Raw genomic sequence first — 20,320 nt, forward strand, 5'->3', positions numbered from 1 at the left:
AAAAGTAGAAAAAAATTTAAAATTGAGATGCAATCACCTGCCCTTTTCATACCTTTCTCTGGTAAGATACTAGTAGTGACAGATTTAAAAAATATATATAGAGTTAGATGAGATATGTTCAAATACCTCATGTGTTCAAAAAAAATATACTAAATTCATTCTGTAAAAATCCTATCACTTCATAGCAAATGCCATACAATACAGCAGTATTGTTAGAAAGGCCTAACCTAAAGACTGAGAAGGTGTAGAACTATAGAAGTCTTTGGTAGAGAACATGTCTGCTTCTGATTTTAAATACATTAGTATAAAGAGGAATTAATTGAAAAAGATTCTTAATTGTAAACATTAAAGTCAATGATGGCAGAATCGGGCCATATGTCTTAAACATATTTAAAATGAAAGCAACAAACCATGAAATATCATCACAATAATTGAAGTTTAAAAAACTCACAGTACTTTCAGCATTTTATCCTACAAACATGAGTATGAGAAAGGCATCACTCATATGGTACTACATGAAATACTACTGAACACCTGGTCTGGAGCCCTGCCAATTGTGAATTACCACTTCAGCTTCCAGTATTTCAAAAGTTTATTCTTCATGAAAGCAGAACTTACTAATAAACAAAATATTATGTCCTACAATACTGATGTTCTAAAGGGAGAAATTGTGGGAGGGATCCCTTCCTATTAAGGATAAAACAAGAAAAATCAGTTTAAGAATAGTATTGAGGAACTGCAAAAATGAACATGATAAGGTTTAGGGAAAAAAAAGACACTAAAAGTAAAGTACATAGAAAATTCAATTCTGAAATCAGAATTTATCATAACATATTGAGTGCTGGGTTGCTTTTTTTAAAAGCTGCAGAACTCCTACAAGAAACTGTAACTATTTTGCAAATTAACCTGTAAAAGCAAAGATGTCAAGGCAGTAATATAATCGTGGAGACTAATTCTTAAGCAGATGAGATATGGAGATAATAAATTTGTAATCAGTTCTAAAAATACACTAGTAGAGAGAGATAACAGAAAGAATACAGTTCATATAGTGATGGCATGTCATTCTCACACCACCAGGCAGCCAATCTTCAATGTCATGACAAAAGATGTCAAAAACTCTACGTTCCACCTTTTCTTTACATTTTTAACATATATACACCAGTGCTGTACTGCTTTATAAACAGTGAAGCAAAAAACATTTTGGGGCCTTCCAGCCACAAGCACACACATAATAAAATACACAGCTACCTAAAATATAGGACTTAGGGGAGAGAGATTTCACTAAGCTGGTCAGAGATGAAATGCAGTTATATAATCAAAATATTTTTACATCTTCTATGCAGATATTTTTGAAAAATCTGACATATACAAAAGCAATGGTTCACTTAGGATTAAGATTACAAGAACTAAGATTACAATTAGAAAAGTCCCCACACCCCATTTCAGGTGGCTACCCAACTCATATCTAGAAAATTCCTACACCCAAGTGTCTCCAAAGATGTTTCCCTTGAAGTTCAGCAATGGTTACAGACACTTGCACCTCTCAGAGAAAGCTGGACTGCACAGCTCTGCCTCCCAGCTTTGTGCCTTTACTCAGTTGCCACGTCAAGACACAGCAGAAATGATGTTCCCCAATGTTTGACTCACACACATCTATGCAGTCAAAGTCTGCATGTCACAGCGCTGCCGTTTTTGTAAGGCTGCACTGCAGGGCCTATGGATGGCATACTGCAATGGTTTCCCCTCATTGTCTCACCCACACAGATGCAGTAGAAATGCAATAGCAAACACATAAAGGGATGCAAATATATTAGAATTGCATTTTACTTCACTTCCCCTTTTGAGCACTTACTACATAGGCAACTACACAGGTTTCATAAAACACTTGGTACTGACTTTCATATTAAACTATGTACAAGCTGTAGTAGTTCCTGACAAACTAAAAATGACCAAATAGTTCCTGACAAACTAAAAATGACCAAATCAAAACAAACTCACACCAAAACAACACTCCTCACATTTTAAAGTGAAAATATTGTCATAAAATACTCCATTCACTTTTTAATATATCAGGAAACACAATGTTGTGAGTTGACCATGTCTGTACACTAGGTGACCACAAAGCCTGCTCTGTGGCTCACCACCTCAGCTGGACAGGGGAGGGAAAATATAATGAAAGACTTGTGGGTCTAGACAAGTGCATGAAAAGATCACTCACCAATTACTGCCACATGCAGAACAAACTCAACTTGGGGAGACTGACAATAAATTCATTTAATCAAATCAGAGTAGGAAAAGAAGAAATAAAAACCAGATCTTAAGAACACCTTCCTCCCATTCATTCTTTCTTCCCAGGCTTAACTTCACTCCTGAATTCTCCATGGCCCAGAAGGATGGTGAATGGGGGTTACAGTCAGTTCATCACATGTTATCTCTGCTACTCCATCCTCCTAAGGCAAGATTCCTCATATTCTTCCCCTGCTCCAGCGTGGGGTCCCTCCCACAGGTGACAGTCCTCCACAGATTTCTTCAATGTGAGTCCTTCACACAAGCTGCAGATCTTGGTGAACTGTTCCAGTGTGGATCCCTTCCACAGGGTGGCATCCTTCAGGAACAGAATGCTCCAGCAGGAGCCTCCCACAGGGTCACAAGTCATGCCAGTAAATCTGCTCCAGCATGAACTCCTCTCCCTCTCCATGGGGCCACACATCCTGTGGCTCTCCCCTACAGGCTGCGGGTGGATCTCTGCTCCACCAAGGACCTCCATGGGCTGCAGGGACACAGGGCTGCCGTGTTTCACCATGGGAAGCACCGCAGGCTGCAGAAGAGTCTCTGCTCCGGCGCCTGGAGCACCTCCTCCTCTTCCTTCTGTACTGAACTTGGTGTCTGCAGAGCTGTTTCTATCACATATTCTTACTCCTCTCCTCTCCTCTCCTCTCCTCTCCTCTCCTCTCTTCTCCTCTCCTCTCCTCTCCTCTCCTCTCCTCACTTTTCCTGTTTCTAAATCTGTTATCCCAGAGACACTACCAACAGCACTGACGGGCTCAGCCTTGGCTGGCAGCAGATCCATCTCAGAGCCAGCTGGCACAGGCTCCATCGGACACACGTGAATCTTCTGGCAACTTCTTATGGAAGCCACCCCTGTAGCCCCTGTTACCAAAACATGGCCATGCAAACCCATTGCAAATATTAAGTTACATTTACAGATGCAGAATAGTTTTAAAAATTGTGACTATACTTGTATCATGCTAAAAGCACCAAAAATAATTAGTTAACACTTCTTCTGATTATTATTACTTTTTGTATTTTTCTGGAATCACTTTATAACCTTAGATCTTGTGACAAAAATATGAACTGAATGCTCTGGTGAAATGATTCTTGGACTATGTCACAGTAATTGAATAAATTAAGACAGATAAAGTAGATAAAACACCACAAAAGGCAGAAAGCAGGGACAATGAGTTTTCAAACCAAACAGACTTGTACAATGTGGGAAAATTGAAAAAGCAGTATTAAAAAGAGAAGTTGTATGCACAATCAACAGACAGAGAAACTAATGGCCTGAACAGTCAAAATAAGGCTGGACTTCATCTGGGCAGAAAGTGAAAATGCACATATGCAGAGTCACCCCACTTTCACAGTGCTCTGTCATACAAGCCAGAGTACTAAATTTAATCTGTGCACAAGTATGTAATGGTGGCACATACTACATATGTTTAAGGACTTTACAAATGGAACAACTGAGGGCCAGCCACTGCTGAGCAAGAAAAATTACTTGACATATCTTGTATTTTATATAACCAAGAGTTCTGCTTACACTTTCTGATCAGTGTCCATTTTTCACAACAGTATTACATTAATGATCCCACATCCTTTTCTACAGAACTCTACCCAGCAAGTTCTAGGCTGTGCTCTCTTTGTGAAGCTGTTTCCTAGCTAATGAGACTTTGTTCTTGTCTTCCTTGAATTTTCTTATTAAAAAACCCAACAAAACAGAAAAAAAAAAAGAAAAAGACAATCATTTATTTTTTTCAAGATCACATTCAATTTTAATACTAATTCAAAAATGTTTGCAAGTCTTCTCTAAGCCTGTTTTATAGCATCTCCAATTTAATAACTGCACTGTTTCATCCACATCATTAATGAAAACATTGAAAGGTACAGGAACATCAATCCAACAGACTGGGGGCAGTGTCTAAGCAAGCAGCAAGCATCTCGAGAGTTTTTTTCAGACCAACCCCATTTTGGTTAGAAGCTTGTTAATGTGATTCTTCTGTGAAAGTCCCAACTCACAGAACTCTAATAGTTAACAGCTTCCTAACTAAGAAGGGTTTGGTTTTACCCTTAGCTTTAAAATTCCATTAAATGCTCAGTTCTTCTTCTATTCTTCTGATATTAATTCATCCGTTCAGTTACACAAAAGCATACAAAACTGCTTAAGGGTGAAATACATTTCTGGTGTGCCATTTCTCACATTTATGGCTAATATTTGTACATTTCTGGACATTATTACAAAAAGTACTAAAGAAGTTCTAAGCCTTATGCAATTTTTTTCACTGTGTTATATCTAGCTACTTATTTGGGGTTGACAAAAACCACACAGCTCTGGATTACCTTCAGAGCAGCCTAATTAGAACTTCTGTCTTCTAATATCAAGTAATTAGATGGCCACACAGTAGCAGTTTAGCAAGAGTATGACTTAAAGCAACAATCAGCAGATGATTATCCAGACTTATTTGAAAAATTAATTTTATTTATCCATTTTAAATAGCAAAAAATAAAACACTAGGCATGAAATTGAACAGGGTTTCTCTGTTTTAAAAAATATATTTTTTTTTCTGTATTACTGCTGGTCCCCCCTGTTTGTTCTTCCCATTTGCTCCTCCATCAATTTCGTAGCTTTTTGCCTTATGAGGAGTGGTTTGTCAACAGCTAAACTGATCTAATGACTTGCTGCCATAGCAAGGGACAATCCCATGTCCTCTCTTCCCTGCAGCAAAAAGCCAACACTTTCTGTCCATCTCAGTGGACCAGTTTTCGTGGCAGGTAAGGACAAAGACCAGAGGAGCATCTGGTCTGTACAAGGAGGGACACAAACTCCTGACCTGGAGTGGGTGCAAGGAATTAGCCCTTTCAACTCCTGCTAATCAGCTTAGCTTTGCTGTCAAGCCATACACTGAAGTTCATCTCCTTCACACTGCTCCTCACAAAGCCCATGATCTTATCCCTGATGATTACATCTTCAGAAACCCGTGGCCTGGTTTCTTTTCCTTTACTGTGCCTTACACTAGAGAACCTCAGTTTCAGTGAATTTATGAACACAGCTACCAGCTAATTAACAGCTAAGTAATACATGGCAGCAAGTGAAGTGATGCCTTAAAAGCATTTTACTTTGCATAAGTATAAGATGGGTGGGGGAGAAATCACTAACTCTTTTATTTTCATTGTTTTGGTAAGATATTTTACAAGCAAAGGAAGTGACACAGACTATTAGGGACTAATACCCAAAATTTAAGGAGCTGCAAGGCTTACAAAAATGTTCCCTGTATTGCTCAGTGTTGAACCCAGTCTCTGAAGACTAAATAACACAGTTTCTCACAGTTTGTTTTCTCTGCTCTTGGACTGGAGCAGAAAAGAGTTGTAGATAAAGCCCCAGGAAGGCAAGGAAGGGCCAAGCAGGTGCAGTGAACAGCAGGTCACAAGATCCACACTTACAGATATTATCACCCACAGAGGACTATCCTTTGCCAACTCTCATGTACAATCAATAGGAACCTTCCTGAGGAAAGAAAGGAAGGTATTTTTAAAAGAAAAAATCAAGTAGGAAACAGACTAAAAATCTGCAGTCATATTTTTCAACCACTTCTTCAAACAGCAGTCAGTTCAACCTCCCTTTTGAATTACTACACAGAACAGCCACATTAAAACAACATAAAAGGACTTAAAAATCAGAAAACTGAGGTAGAAACCGCTTCATCTTGCACATTTTTTTCATCATGAAACCATATCTGTTCCCAAGCTTCCAATATGATGTTGATCCAATTTGGTACAGCAAGTCTCCAAATCAATGACCACATTACCATTATCACAGAATCACATTATGTGGGAGTACATATTATTTATATCTGTCACTGAGTCAATCCTTCTTTAACAACTCACTTTAAAAATGTTTCATGTAAATTTGAAAAGTAAAAAAACAAACCAGACAAACAAGGCAGCTAATTATGGAATCACAGACTAAACCTAAAGATTTTCTCAATCAACAAAATGGCCAAACATGGGGACTTTTACTGCCATTTAATTATGGTGTGTTAGCAACAGGGCAAGAACCAAAGTCTTACCCTGCAATCAAGATTGGATTTATACAACTTGAAATACATAGAATGTCCCAGAGTAAATATAATAAACAAACATTTAGGATGTAGTAAATTACTTAAACCACTACAGCAAAAGTCGAGTAACTAATAGGAAAAATCAGTGAACTAAAAAGCCATTTACATGCACAGTACCTGTCACACCAGCACAATCACCCACACTGTATGGCACAGCTGTACAGTGAGATATGAGGACTCAGATAAGGATTAAAGGCATCTATAATTCAGGTTTACAAATATAAGCAAGGTCTAAATTGTCACTGAGTAAAATGAAATACAGCATGGGATTACCATATTTACCAGAGGGTACTGGGCTTGCATGGCCAAGCTTTGGCAGCAGGGGGTTACAGGAGTGGCTCCTGTGACAACCTGCCAGAAGCTTCCTCTATCCAGCAGAGCCAATCCCTGGCAGCCTCAAAGATGGACATGCTGCTGGTCAAGGATGGGCCAATTAGAAATGGTGGTGATGCCTCCAACATATTTCAGAAGAATAAAAAAAAACCTTGCACAGTTGTAATGGTAGGCAGAGAAGAGCAAGGTGGGAATGTGTGACAGGAACAAGTGTGCAGACAGCAAGGGCAGTGCAGAATGAGGAGCAGGAGGAGCTCCAGGCACCAGAGCTGGGATTCCTCTGCAGCCCATGATGGCCATGGTGAAGCAGCTGTGCCCCTGCAGCCCATGGAGATCCAGGGGGATGCAGGGATTTGCCTGCAGCCTGAGGAGGAGCCCCACCCTGGAGCAGAAGGTGCCTGAGAGGAGGCTGTGACCCTATGGGAGACCTGTGGAGGGACGGGCCCTGTTCCTATACTGGAGCAGCCTGGCCTCGAAGGACTGCACCCCATGGAACAGTCACCCATGCTGCAGCAGCTTGGGCATGGACTGCTGCCCATGGGATGGAGTCATGGTGGAGAAGCTTATGGAGAACTATGTCCTGTGGGAGGGACCCCACGGTGCAGCAGGGGAAGGACTCCTCTCCCTGAGCAGCAGGAGACAAAGCAGGTGATGAACTGACTGTAATGCCCATTCCCTGTCTCCCTGTGCTGCTGGAGGAGAGTGTAGAGCTGGGAAGGAGGGAGGGCTAGGAAGAAGGTATTTTTAAGGTTTTATTTCACCTCTCATTATCCTGCTCTGATCTTGTTAGTACCGAATTCAATTAATATCTCTAATTTGAGCCTGTTTTGCCCATGATGGTATTTGATGAGTGATCTCTCCTGGTCCTTATCTCAACTCATAAACCTTTCATTATATTTCCTCTCCCCTGTCCAGCTGTGGAGGAGAGTGAGAGAGTGGCTTTGATGGCTGCCTGATATCCAGCCAGGGTGAACCCACTACAGTCTTTTAAAGACCCAATACACAATGCCAGCTGAGACATCCTGAGACACCACATTTGGAGACCTGTCTATTCCATCAGCTGCTGCTTCAGGAAGCAGACATTCTCTCTGAAGACTCCTGCCACATCTGACACTGCATGTGGCAGGCAGTTCAGAGAAACCCTGACATGAAGAGGCAATGAAATGGCAATAATGTGTGTGTTTAAAGGAATGTATTACACCAGTCAGTACAGCCAGCAGACCCAGGGAGTTATTCAAGGTGATCAACAAGTAGGCTTCTAATTTAGGATTAGCTAACCACACAGCTGAGTGGCAGCTGAGAAGCAGACAGGGTAACTTAGTGTCTCAATCTGCACAAGAATGCAAAATACAGGCACCTGAATCCTACCCAAAGTCTACTGCCAAACTTGTCTTCAACAAGTGATCATGGATGTTACTAAAACTAACAAACACAATTACAGACATAAATAAGCTCCTTTGAAGAGACAAGTATTTTGTAAAGAATGATGGAAAATGCAGGGGTTAGGGCACTGACTGCAATTGTGCACATTTGCATGAGCAAGAGTATAAAACCTTGTAACAAGAAACTTAACAGAAAGTGGAGCATACTGACAGGCAGGAATGCAACTCTTCCCTTGCTTCCTTGGCAACAGCAAGGCTGACATGAAAAAGCTGGGAACAGAGCAACTCAGGCCACAGTGCATCTTACTGTGTACAGCAAAACTAATGACCCTAGACTGTACATGTGGCTAATTTTCTTTTCTAACAGAGAAATCAGTCAGTTCCTGTGTCTACTAGTCTTGCCACTCAAAGACTCAAGGAAAGACTTCATAGACAGACATCCTAACAGAGATCCTAAGTAGAGAAACTATTAATATTAATCTGAAAAAATTATGGGAAAAAGGATTGCTATTTTGTATTAAAATGGTAAGGGACATCAATCAGATCATCAACTTGAAGATTTCAATGCCAGAAGAAAACTAAAAGATAAAGAAAGCCAATCTGTTGCATCAGAAACTGTTTGGCATCTCAAAACATTTCAACCTGTTTATAACCCAAAGCCCAAGGGGGAAAAATCAGTCTGGTTTATAGAAATGTTTGCTGCGTTAAGATAATCTCATCAGAAAGTCTCTCTCAATTTATTGTTCCTGTCCAGAAAACAGAGAAGATGGTATAAAAGCCATGGAAATTTCCAACAGCCAGTACAAGCTAACCCAGTTCTCACAGTGCCACAAATTTTAAGCTCAGAAAAGACTCTGAACCATCCAGACAGAATATTGGTTCAGACACAGCCATCAGTTTGACCCAGCCAAGATACCCTGAATCACTACAGGGAAGAAAATGTGAAACTCCTTCATGAAACAGCAAGGTGATCATCAGAGCATTCTTTGTGGGCAGCCTTCCTCATCCAAAACTCATTGTGGTTTGAGGTAGATCCCAAAACCTAGTTTACAGGTGGCTATAATGCCTTACAGATCAGAGGCAGGACACACACCCTACCCAACACCAGAGGTAATATCCTCTTTGTATTTGCTTACTGCACCTGAGAGCAAGCACTAACCCAAAGCACAAGAGCTGGCTGTCCACTATTGTAACTCTTCAGCTCTCTCCTTTATCATGACTATAAACCACTTATGACTTCTTGAAAACTGGAAACTTGTATCTCCCCCAGACACTCTGTGGTACACAATCGTATCTGTAACAGTTTTTAAAAGATGAAGTGGTCATCATACCATCTTACTCCAGATACAGGTAACTTGCATTCACCTTATGTTGATCAAAAATGAGTTAGTCAGCTTTCCTGAAGAAAAATAGCTGAATAGAAGGGAATAGAATAGAACTAAACCGCTAGTTTAACAATCAATCATCAGCTTAAAAGTGGAGAAGAGGATTAAGTAAATGAAAAAACATGACTCAAACTTGAGTCTCTAAGTCTACCGACTTGTTTGTATCAAAGCTCTAATTGGTTCCTTATTTGTGATGTTGGAGTCTATTCTGAGGTGCTTCCAAGAATCTAGTTTCTGATTTAATTAGCATTTTGAAATTTCTCTCCTATATATTTCTAAAAGCTGCACTTTTTTCCCAATTTGTGCTAACAAGTAGTGGTTACATTCCTAAAATCTCCAGTAAGCTTTGACTGATTTTAAATTACAACATATTCTTACTTTTAGTAAAACATCCCTCCAACTGTTACTTTGTTCTGAAGCAGGAAAAAATTACTTCTTGACTTCAATCCCTAAGTAGAAATTGCATTTTATTAATGGAATTCAGAAAATCTCCGTTTTCCTTCACTGCCTGTGACAGACTACTTCTTATATAATTCGAAGTAGCAAATTTGGTGAAGTAGCAGAACCATGCCTTTTTCTTTGAAATGAAGTTACAGCTCCTGACACCAACCCTCCTCATACTGTAGTCAGCTGTCTATAATTAACAGCTACAAGTTCCTCAGAGAAGGTGGTTTCAGTGGACTAAGCAACAGGTGTTGCACTCTATTGTTAGAAGCAGATAAAATTCTGCTTTGTGTGCCTCTTTTTTTTGTTCTCCATGAGTGTATTTAAGCAAAACCACTGTATTTGACAGCTAAAGTGATGAATGCCCACACTGAAGTCTCATCCAGTTTCCAAGAAGTTGCAGCTCCCAGAAACAGCTGGGGTCAAATTGCCACCTTCTGTTCCTGAAACATTCCTGGAGTTCCCCCTTCTCTCAACTCTTCCATAGACAGTTTTTTAATTGCTTGGCTATAAGATAATGTGGACATAGAGTTCATACAGAGACTGGCTCCCCTGCTCACTAGGGGACAGGACTGGGACTCTGCTCCCAGGCACAGAGTACCTGTGAGATCAGGGGTCCTGCACTGATTTGACAGAGCTTCCTTCCAATTTCAAGTGCAGCTCTCCTCAGTCAGTGAATTAAGGTAAAATAATTCCTGAGTATTGGATTGGGCCTACCAAGTCTCCAACTGAAGATAAGCACAAAATCTAAGTTTTCAACCGGAGAAAATTAAGTTTAAAGATGCTGTGTTTGGGGACACAATCAATGCTAAACATTAGCTGAACACCAAAAACCTGCCACAAATTCAGCTGCAGCACAGAGGCAACACTCAACTGGCAGGATAGCAAAATGTTATTTCTGGAGTTGAAATCAGCAAGGATGGTACTAAAGTAACAACAAACAACAGAAAGGAAGAATGCTGGTAAAAAGATATTTTTTTCAAATTGAGCAAACTGTGAGGGCACAGAACCAGCACAACAAAACCAGGCTTTTTCCTCCAACTTATGTACTAGAGTTTAGGAACACTAAGTAGGATACACCATCAAATAGCAAATAAGAGACCTTCATCTATAGAGCTGATGATTCAGAATAACTCGTTTCCTCAGACCAAAGGAAGTTATAAATGTAACTACTACAGGGAAAAAATGTAAACAAACTGAATTAAAATTTGGAATTGTCTCAAGTATTTTTACCCAGATAAAGTCAGAAATAAAACAAAGGATAACGCTGGCTTAAAGTGCAAGCTGACGCACTGGTAACACGAAATGATTCAAAATAATAAGAAAGAGGACTTGGAATTGAGCAAAAGCAAAAAAAAAAAAGATTGCATTTATTAGGAATGGGAATGCTGTAACTTCACAGACTCGCGACCACCTAGAGGATGGATGGGTGGGTCATGCTCTGAGCTGCCCTTCAAAGGAATGTCCTTTCTTACCACTTACTGTACTTTGAGGACTCCAGGGTCATTAGACTCAGCAGGGTAAAGTTAGCTTTTGTGACTCTGGAACCACCCTAAACTAGCTTGAACAGACTTGAAAAGAACAAACTTGCTTTTGAACTTGCAGGGAGCTAGCACTTCCTGTTCACTACTAAGACTCCTACTCTTTCCCCTCCAAATAAAAATCAAATATAAAAAGAATACTTCAAAAGGGAAACAGGACCCTATTTTCTAGGATGTCCAAAAGAACATGTGTTATGAGGCTACAAACACATGCCTAATACAGTCTAACCCCCTGCAAAAATGGATGTTCCTAGTTAATGAAGGGTTGTGCTCCTAGTCCAAGGGTCAACCAAAGTCTGTCGAGGTTGCAATGACACACAGCAGAAGCTTAGGTAAAGGTGCTGACCCCAGAGGTGTGGAGCAGATCTGCAATCCAGCACAACAGCAAAGACATCACATTCAAAAACAGAGCAGGCCCTGGGAATAGAACTGCCTCAGCTAACCCTGCAGTGCTCTGTCCTGTCCTGTCCCATCCTGGGGATATATCAGGTATATTTATCTGATAGTACCTATGTCTCCCATGCTCCTGTCAGCTATGACATACCTGAGCAGAGGTAAACAGTACCAGTATTTGCAACGACAGCAAATAAAACCACTTCTTTTTGGTGTTAATGTCAAAATTCCTAGTGAGTACAGGGTTGGCTTAAAAACCTTGAAAAGATTCCAGTTACTACTGTGTCCAAGAAAAGAAACAATTTCAAATCCAGGATGGGCAAGTTGATGTTTACATTTCTTTTAAAATACTTTTAATAACTATTAAAAAATAATAACTATTCTATTAAAATACATTTAATAACTTTAGTTTCACCAGCTACAGTAGCTGCTTGCCCTCATGCCTACTGTAACCTGTGAATGTTACAAAGTATCAAGAGGCTCAAACGGCAGTAAGATTTGAGTAGAACCAGAGAAGGAGATAAAAGTTTTCCAGGTACCTTAACGGTACCCTGGGAAGAGAAAAGGCCTCCAAAGCCACCTCCTCTGGTGAACTACCACTGACAGAAATTTGTGGAATGGTCTGTTTCAGAAGAACCTTGTAATGTAACAGCTGAAGAATTTAATTAAATATTAAATTATTCTCATGGGACTTGGCAAATACTTAGGGTTGCCTGGAAGTCCAGATCCAGAACATCCTCATGAATGGCAACTTCACCAAGTCCATGGAAAATTGATCCAGTCCTGGCATCTTCAGCCAGTTTTCACTTGCTGAAGGCTCTAAGTAATAAAAACTGGCCAGTTGAAAAAGGGTGAAGAAAAGATGATGTGGGATACTCTCCCTTCTGAAGATTTCAAGCCCCATACCTAACCCAGTGGATTCAGCTAAGAGAGAATATTGAGAGATGGCTCTGAAAAAACAGGGAGCTTTAACTGAATCCTGATCCAGGACAAGCTTCTCATTCCTTTTCACAAAGATGAGACAGCTCTAGCTGCCATGCACAAGCTGGACACACATTTAATACAAGACTAGCAAGTGTCTTGCACTGAATTCTCAGAGGGTCAGAAGGGTTTTCAGGAAAATCCCTCTGGAGTCATTCATTACAATTCCCAGGCCCTACACAGGTACAAAAGGAATGTCTCTTGGGTATATACTCTTGAGCAAAATGCCTTCTTGAATGGACATTGCCTTCACAGATGAAACACTACTCAAAGTAGGCAGGTTTAAGTACTATTATACACAAGCCTGAAACAAAAAGCAGAGAAAATATTTTCCACAGTCTGGAAAGAAAAAAGCAACATCGTATTCAAGACTGAAGAAGGACCAGCAGAAGGGTAAAAAAGGAAAACAAACATACAAACTAACAGTTAACAGGAAATTTTAGATTGCTTCTTGATCTTACCTTGTCTAACAAAGCCAAAGCTACTACAGAGTGTTAATTCATTACTATTTTGTTTGTATCAGAACAACTGGGTATGCTTCTAAGTGACCAAACATTGCCCTCTACCAGGCCTACATTTCCACCTTGGGAACAACATTATCTTGATTTCATCCTTCAAAATGTATCAATTGCATGGATGTGTTGTCTGGGTGACATGGAAAAAGTTCTCTACCACTTGCAGACAGTTACTTATCCAGACAATTCCAGTTACTGATATCAATCTGCACATTTAGTATACTGATATTTCCTTATATTAGTTTAACATTGCTTTTTTAAACTGGGGTCATTGTAGGAGAAACTGGGAACCACAAATACCTAACAGGTGCAAAAAATAAGCAGTAGCAATAAAAATTAGCTTACTCATGTCTTTTCTTGATCCAACAGGTGACTGTTTTCATTGCAAGAAACTTTTCAAGAAAATCTTGTCTCCTACACTCAAAAACATTTCCTTTAGCCTGGAGGCAAAACAGCCTCCTCAAAGCTGACAAGCAGTGAAACTGCAAGTGGAACCTTTGTGATCCTTTGGAAGTTTTCAGAAGATGAGACTGTAAACATACCCTTCAAATGAGCACGTGCTACTATGGTAAAAATCTTAGTAAGCTAACTTCTCCCAGAATCTAAGGATAGGAGGTTAACCCATACTTGATATAATAATTGGCTGCTGGTTATAACCAGGTTTGGGACACCAAGAAGGATCTGAGCTCAAAGCTTGTGTCCTAACCAGTCTAAAAAGTGTCCCCTCCCATCATTTTAAATGTGACTAAATCAGAAGATTATGGGGATACAGAAGCATAGTGGAGTCACAATATTAGTAATTAAAAATGAAAAAAGTGCTATTTACTAGGAAAAATTTGAATTTCATAATTTGATTTTATTTGGTTAAATAGAAACAAATTTGTAACATTCTAGTGATGTACTGTATAGATGTATAGTTGACTAAAGCAAATGCAAAGATGGAGTATGACACAGTATGATATATTTCATTAATCGGAAACACTCCAAAAACTACCAGTTTAACAAAAAAGACCCACAAAAGAAAACCAAAACCACAAAACACTTGCTCTTGAGATGAAGTATGAACAATCTTTAGCAGTTACATAGATGTGACTTTAGTGTTACACTACCTCAGATGGCTTTTCAAAATTCATTTTAACATTAGGAGCTGTGACAAGCAATTTTTTCATTCTAAATATTTTTCCAGAACAATGCCTGAGAAGACATCTCTCAAATTCTTGCTGAACTCTTGATCCTTTAATGGAAACTCACTTTGGATAATGGCAATTGTGACTTAGTGCTGACAATGAGCAGACCCCTAAAATACAGGGCCCTTGACTTTATATATATATATATATATATATATATATATGTATGTATGTATATATAAAAATTATGTATGTGTGTTAACTACACTACACACAGATTCCATTTCCTCTCTTCCCAGAGTTTGTCATGCACTCCCACCAATTCCATTCCCCCTCATTTACTATCCTTTCCCTCCTGAGCAAAACTGCCAGCCCAGTTCGCTGATCTGCCTCCACAGGACCCCTGCCTTGTGCTCTTTATGCCCCTCAACCAGATGGAACCCCATGTCTTTTTTTCTCTTCTTCTTTTCAGAGGAGAGAGAATTCAAGAACTATTGTGAAAAATACAGGCTATGTGTGATCGAAAGATTAGAAATACAAAACAATAAGTTCTGGCAAAAGACAGGCCTCTTTTCCTATAGATTTTGTTGCTGGTGATAGGAAATAAATGTAAGCAGTGGAAGGAAAAGTGAACTTCTGTTAATGAGCAATCAGAGCTTATGTTGTTTCAGTTATCCTGAAAAATGCAGTGTTAGGTCCTTCCCCAGCATATCAGTGATACATGCATGAGGAAACAGATACTTTGCAACCCATCAGAAAAAACCTGTGCCCATATCTATCAAATATATGCCAAAAAAAGGGCACTTAAACCCACACACTTCCTTTATAAGACCAGCTCTCCAGTGGAATTATACCATCAGAATATGTATTTTGGGGTGAAGGGGTGGACATAATTGATGGGAGTTTTTCAGTGTTTTCAAAGACTTACAAATCAATAGCCACGTATTTTGGGCAGGTCAAAACAAACTGTCTAGACAGAGCATGACAGGTGCACCTTTCCTAATGGCTAGGGACCCAGTCTTGCAATAGGAGGATCTGCTTCACTATGGCTTGTTGGCTAACCTTCCCAAGGTCATTTGTCATGACACTTTACAAATAAAACACATAGTATTCGATTCACTTCCCACATTCACACCAGTGTAAACCAGAGTTAGAATGACGTTTACAAAGCTATGGAGGAAAATCAAACCTTTGCCCCCAAAGAAGGGGCTGATGGTGTTAAATGCTTATTTAAACTTAGTCCAGTCATTAAAACACCTCTGACCAGGTTTTTCTGCAAGTAAAATTACAAAGTTTCTTTACAATTTATTATCTTAAATCAGAATTTAAGATTAGTCAAATTTATTATTATTTTGATGTAATTCTTGGGGAACAAGGTAGGTTGAGCTGGCAAAAAGATACATAAAGACTTTGGCCTCCAAGCTGAGCAGCCTGAGCAGAACCCAAGCTGAGTAACATGGCTGAAAAGTTGTCTGCAAAGAAAAGAAAATCTGAACTGTCCTTTCTACTCAAAAACTACAAACGAGCAGGCAGCCTCAATCCTGTTCCTAGCTGGCAGCAATAGGAATCCTCGCAAAGACTGGCAGGAGTAGAAATCTCTCTCTCTGAGGTTTTTTATGGTCAAAGCTAAGGTTCAGCAGCTGGAAATCAGTACTGGAAATCTTACACTGCTACTGACTTTCTAGAAAAAAAAGAGATTTCATTCAGAAATCTGACAGTCTGGCACCGTTTATATAAGAGCAATGTCACAACAAAGCCTATACAGAACCTCCTTATAGTTGGAAAATGGCTTAAATGCATTAGTATTACTTCACTGGTGTAGACTGCTAACCTGGAATTACCACATAATGCAGGAAGACCTTACTTCTGTGCAGCTTGATACCACTGGTCAGCACAGGTGAGATACACCAATGTATGCTCTCAGACAGAAGCACAGCTCAACCAGCCCGAGCTATGGCAGAGCAAACAGCCTTCCTTGTGCCTTGCAACACTGCAGTTACTCATACACATCCCTCAGTACTGTTCAAGCCAGTATTGCATGCAAGGAGAGGGGCTACATCAGCAGCAGCACTTATCTACTCTTTTGTCCAGCATAAACTTTTTTTTAGTACCATGGTAGTTGCACAGGGAGCATTCCAAACATGGCTTGAGAAGCTTACGTCTTGGTATTCACAGAAACAGCTTGCTGGCCGTAAGGCAACACCAGCCAGATACACTGCAGGGCAATTTTTCTTGGGTATCACTGACTTGTCAGGAGGGACCCTGAGCACTACAAGGCAAACAGTTTGGCTGCAGGATTCATCCTCACAGATAAGCCCAAGCAGCCCACACTTCTCCAGGAGGGCATGGCTGTGACTCCCAGGCCTGGCTGTAATCAAGACGAACTTTTTTCCCACCAGACACCTGAACACTGGGAACATGCCACCCAGCCCATGAGAAGCCTGGACCAGGCAACTTCACAGCAGTGTGTCTCTGGGTCCCACCTCAACGACGGCCCCCAAACCCTCGTGCTGGGCGAGGGCCGGTAAACGGCTCTGCCCATCGCTGGAAGAGATGCCGACATCCATTTTGGGAGTGGGAGAGCCCAGCACCGATGGCAAAGTTTGGGGCCCTGTCCGAAGTTTGGGGGCAGCGCAGGACGTGCACAGAGAGGGCTGACTAGCACACACGTACAAACACACGGCGGCTGAGCTGCGAGGTCCGCGCCGCTGACCGGGCGAGCAGCGCCGGGCGCCCCTCGCCCCGCTGGCGGCGGAGCGGCCACCGTGCGCCCCCGAGGCCGCGCACCGCGACAGGCCCGGGCGGGACACAGGACGAGGAGCAAGTTCGGTCGCACAGAACTCCTTCCCGGGGATTGGGGCAGGGCAGGCCCGGAATGGTCTCCACCGAGCTCGGCCACGCCGCACGGCCCGGCCGCGGCCCGGCCTTGGCGCAGCGACCGCCGCCGGCAGCCGGATCCGTGTGCGGGGAGCTGCGGAGGGGATCCAGAGGGGGCTTCCCCGGCCCCCGAGGGTGGCAGCGCTGCCCACCTGTGCCCCCGCCCGCCTCCTGCGCCCCTCGTCGGGCGGGCGGCTGGCGGCGGACGGGGGCCCCGGGGTGGATGGCGGGGTCGGCGCCGCCGCCCCCCGCCGGAGCGGAGCCGAGCGGGCCGGCAGCGCCGTGGCGCAGGAGCGCCCGCACGGCCCCGGGGAGGCGGGGGGCGCCGGGGGAGCCCTCGCCCGGGAGCCGCCGCGGCGGCGGGAGGAGCGGGAAGCCAGGACGGAGACTAGGACATCGCGGCTGAAGCCGCCCCCTTCCCTCCCTCCCGGTTACCTGCTTCCCGGGGACACTTTGGAGACGCCTCCAACATCGGCAAACACTAAAGAGAACTGACCCCGCCGCCGCGGCGGCCGCCGCCGGCCCCAACCACTGCGCCCCCCCCCCGCCCTCCCGCCGGCGCCGCCGCCCCGCCCCGCGGCCCCCGCGCCGGGCGTCGCCCCTCGCAGCTCCCCTCGGCCCCCCCTCGCCGCCGCCCCCGCCGCGCCCGCCGCCCCCGGGGCGCTCCCTGAGCGCTCCCGGCGCCGCGCTCCCCCCGCGCCCGCCGCGCGAATGGCCCCGTCCGCGGCCCGGCCCCGGCCCGGCGGCGCGCAGCGCCCCCAGCGGCGGCGCGGGGCCCTGCGCCCTGCGCCCGCCCCCAGCCCCGGCGAGCCCCGGCGGGCCCCGGCGGCCCGCGCTCACCTGCCCTCGCCGGACCGGACCGGGGCCGGGGCCGGGCTTCCACACGGCGAGGCCTCGGCACCGCGGAGGAGGAAGCCCCAAGCCGGGGAGCGCGGAGAGCAGCGGCGCGGGGGATGTGCCGGTCCGTGAGTGGGGCTGAGATCGGCCTGGCGACTGTGCTCTGCCCACTCTCAGCTGCTCCCGAGAGCCGCTGTCTGCACCGCTCCTTGCGCGCCTGGAGAGAGCGGGCTGCGGGACTTCAGGCAAGGAAAAAGGCTGGCAGAAATACAGGGAGAAGGGGGCAGCCGCCGCAGCACACCACAGAAGAGGCTTTATTTTATTTCCCCCATCTGCTGTTACTCATCTCACTCTAGCTTGGACCACTAACTCTCCAACGTATTTCCCCTCTCACCTTTCTCCTCCCTCAGAGAAAGGTAAAAACTCATAAAGAAGGTTTCTGTTAATATTTTCTTCTGTCTAGAATTAGGGCAGATCACTGATGCAGTTGCTGGGAGCTGCCTGGAGGGAGACCGCCGAACGAGGGCCAGGGAGTGCAGCTGTGGAGGTTCAGCCATGGAGGTTCCACGGTGCATCACTGAAACCTCCTCCTTCCCCAGGTGGGCATAAACCCTCCCCTCCTTACACAGGGCTCAGCCACATAAAACCCTGGGATAAATTGCTGTTTCTGTGCCTTTCCAACCAAAACCAACTGTCTTTGGTTTTGCCACCATAAAATGATTTATCTTGCTGCCATGTTTCAGGTTTGCACATCCCTTACAGAAGGCAGAACTGGACAGAAAAATGTAAAAAAAAAAAGGCAGAAATAAAAAAAAAAGCTTATGCAAATTGAGATTAAATTCTAAAGTGTTTCTTACTTTAAATTAGAAATTAATAAACAAATAAAAGGGGACAAATCAAAGAAATCAATTTCTGACCAATCAATTTCTATAGCATTAAAAAGATAACATTCAAATCTTTATCACAAAGTCATCAGAAGTTTATTGTTCATTAGTAAAAGATTTCTGAGTTTAATCCACCATCTAATTTATTTTGTAAAAATCCGTTTTCTTGATTGGCTCAAGTAAAACAAACCAAGCATTTTTAAATCTGTGCAAAAGCCAGGTAGAAGCATCAGCACGTGTACCAATCATGTTCCTACCTGATTTGCAAGACTGCAGTAAAAAAATTTATCAGGCTCAGAAACAAAACTAGATTTTTGAGGGGCAAAGATCTATACCTTTTTGCCACACAACTAAGTTTTAATGAATCTTTTCATATGAGAGTTATAACATTAGTCATAGCAAATGTAATTTAAAAAAACAACAGATAAGTCAGGAACAGAATGAGTCTAGAGTTCATATTGCCTGAAGTATCTGCTATTATATGATAATTTTTATTTTTAATTATTACTTGATACCAAGAGGTGGATCAGTTCTGAGCAAAAACAAAAGATGTAGCCTGACAAAATTCCCAAGCATAGTGGAGGAACACTCTAAAAGCACACACCAGGTGAATTTTGGTAGTAAGCCTGCATATTGTAGATAATTTACACACCAAATACACATCGTGACACCTAGTGGCAGAGCTGCATTGTGAGTATCTAAGTGATAGCAGAATTTTATTCATACTAGCAGAACACTAATATGACATTTACAACTTGTTGAAACTCATGTTGGGAACTCAGCATTTGCTATGAGAGTTTTATACATACCCTTGTATTCAGCAGTGGTAGCTCGTTAATCCTCCCCTTCTCATTCCTCCATTGTTTTGTTTTCTGATTCCTTACCCCTTAATTTAAGAACTGAGGACAGAAATACACCGTATAATACAATTTCTTTTGTAGTCTTCTGATATAATGTAGCAATGGATAATAATGCAAGTACTTTTCATTAGGCTACTAGGAATTTTTGCATGAGTAAAGTTCATCCAGATGCTGAATTGTGATGGTGCTGTCCATAGAAGTTGCTGGGGGCTTTTTTCATTTGTTTGTTCTTGTTTTTTTTCTTCATAATTTTATGTCATGTCATTTTTACTTTACTTACTGTGAGTAGTTTGAAGAACAACCCTACAGTATAGCACATACTTAGCATCGGCACACCCAGAGAAAAACACATCTAATGAATATCAGCAT

General features: G+C 42.6%; 1 protein-coding gene and 1 long non-coding RNA gene across 4 annotated transcripts in view; one reads left to right on the top strand and one right to left on the bottom strand.

The window, feature by feature from the left end:
* Window positions 1-17,910, bottom strand: part of STAU2 (staufen double-stranded RNA binding protein 2) — a 172,185-nt gene extending 154,275 nt beyond the window's left edge. For 2 of the 3 annotated variants that reach the window (XM_054634961.2, XM_054634948.2), the window contains exon 1: window positions 17,806-17,910. The gene's annotated coding sequence lies outside the window, so the exon portion shown is untranslated. The remainder of the gene's footprint in view (window positions 1-17,805) is intronic. The other variant, XM_077186495.1, reaches the window with a different exon arrangement.
* A 234-nt stretch (window positions 17,911-18,144) lies between these two features.
* Window positions 18,145-20,320, top strand: LOC143695289 (uncharacterized). Its single transcript, XR_013184399.1, has 3 exons — window positions 18,145-18,452; window positions 18,671-18,806; window positions 18,951-20,320. It is a non-coding gene; the product is annotated as an uncharacterized LOC143695289 (long non-coding RNA).

The sequence above is a fragment of the Agelaius phoeniceus genome, chromosome 1, assembly GCF_051311805.1.
Source record: "Agelaius phoeniceus isolate bAgePho1 chromosome 1, bAgePho1.hap1, whole genome shotgun sequence".
Classification (NCBI taxonomy): domain Eukaryota; kingdom Metazoa; phylum Chordata; class Aves; order Passeriformes; family Icteridae; genus Agelaius; species Agelaius phoeniceus.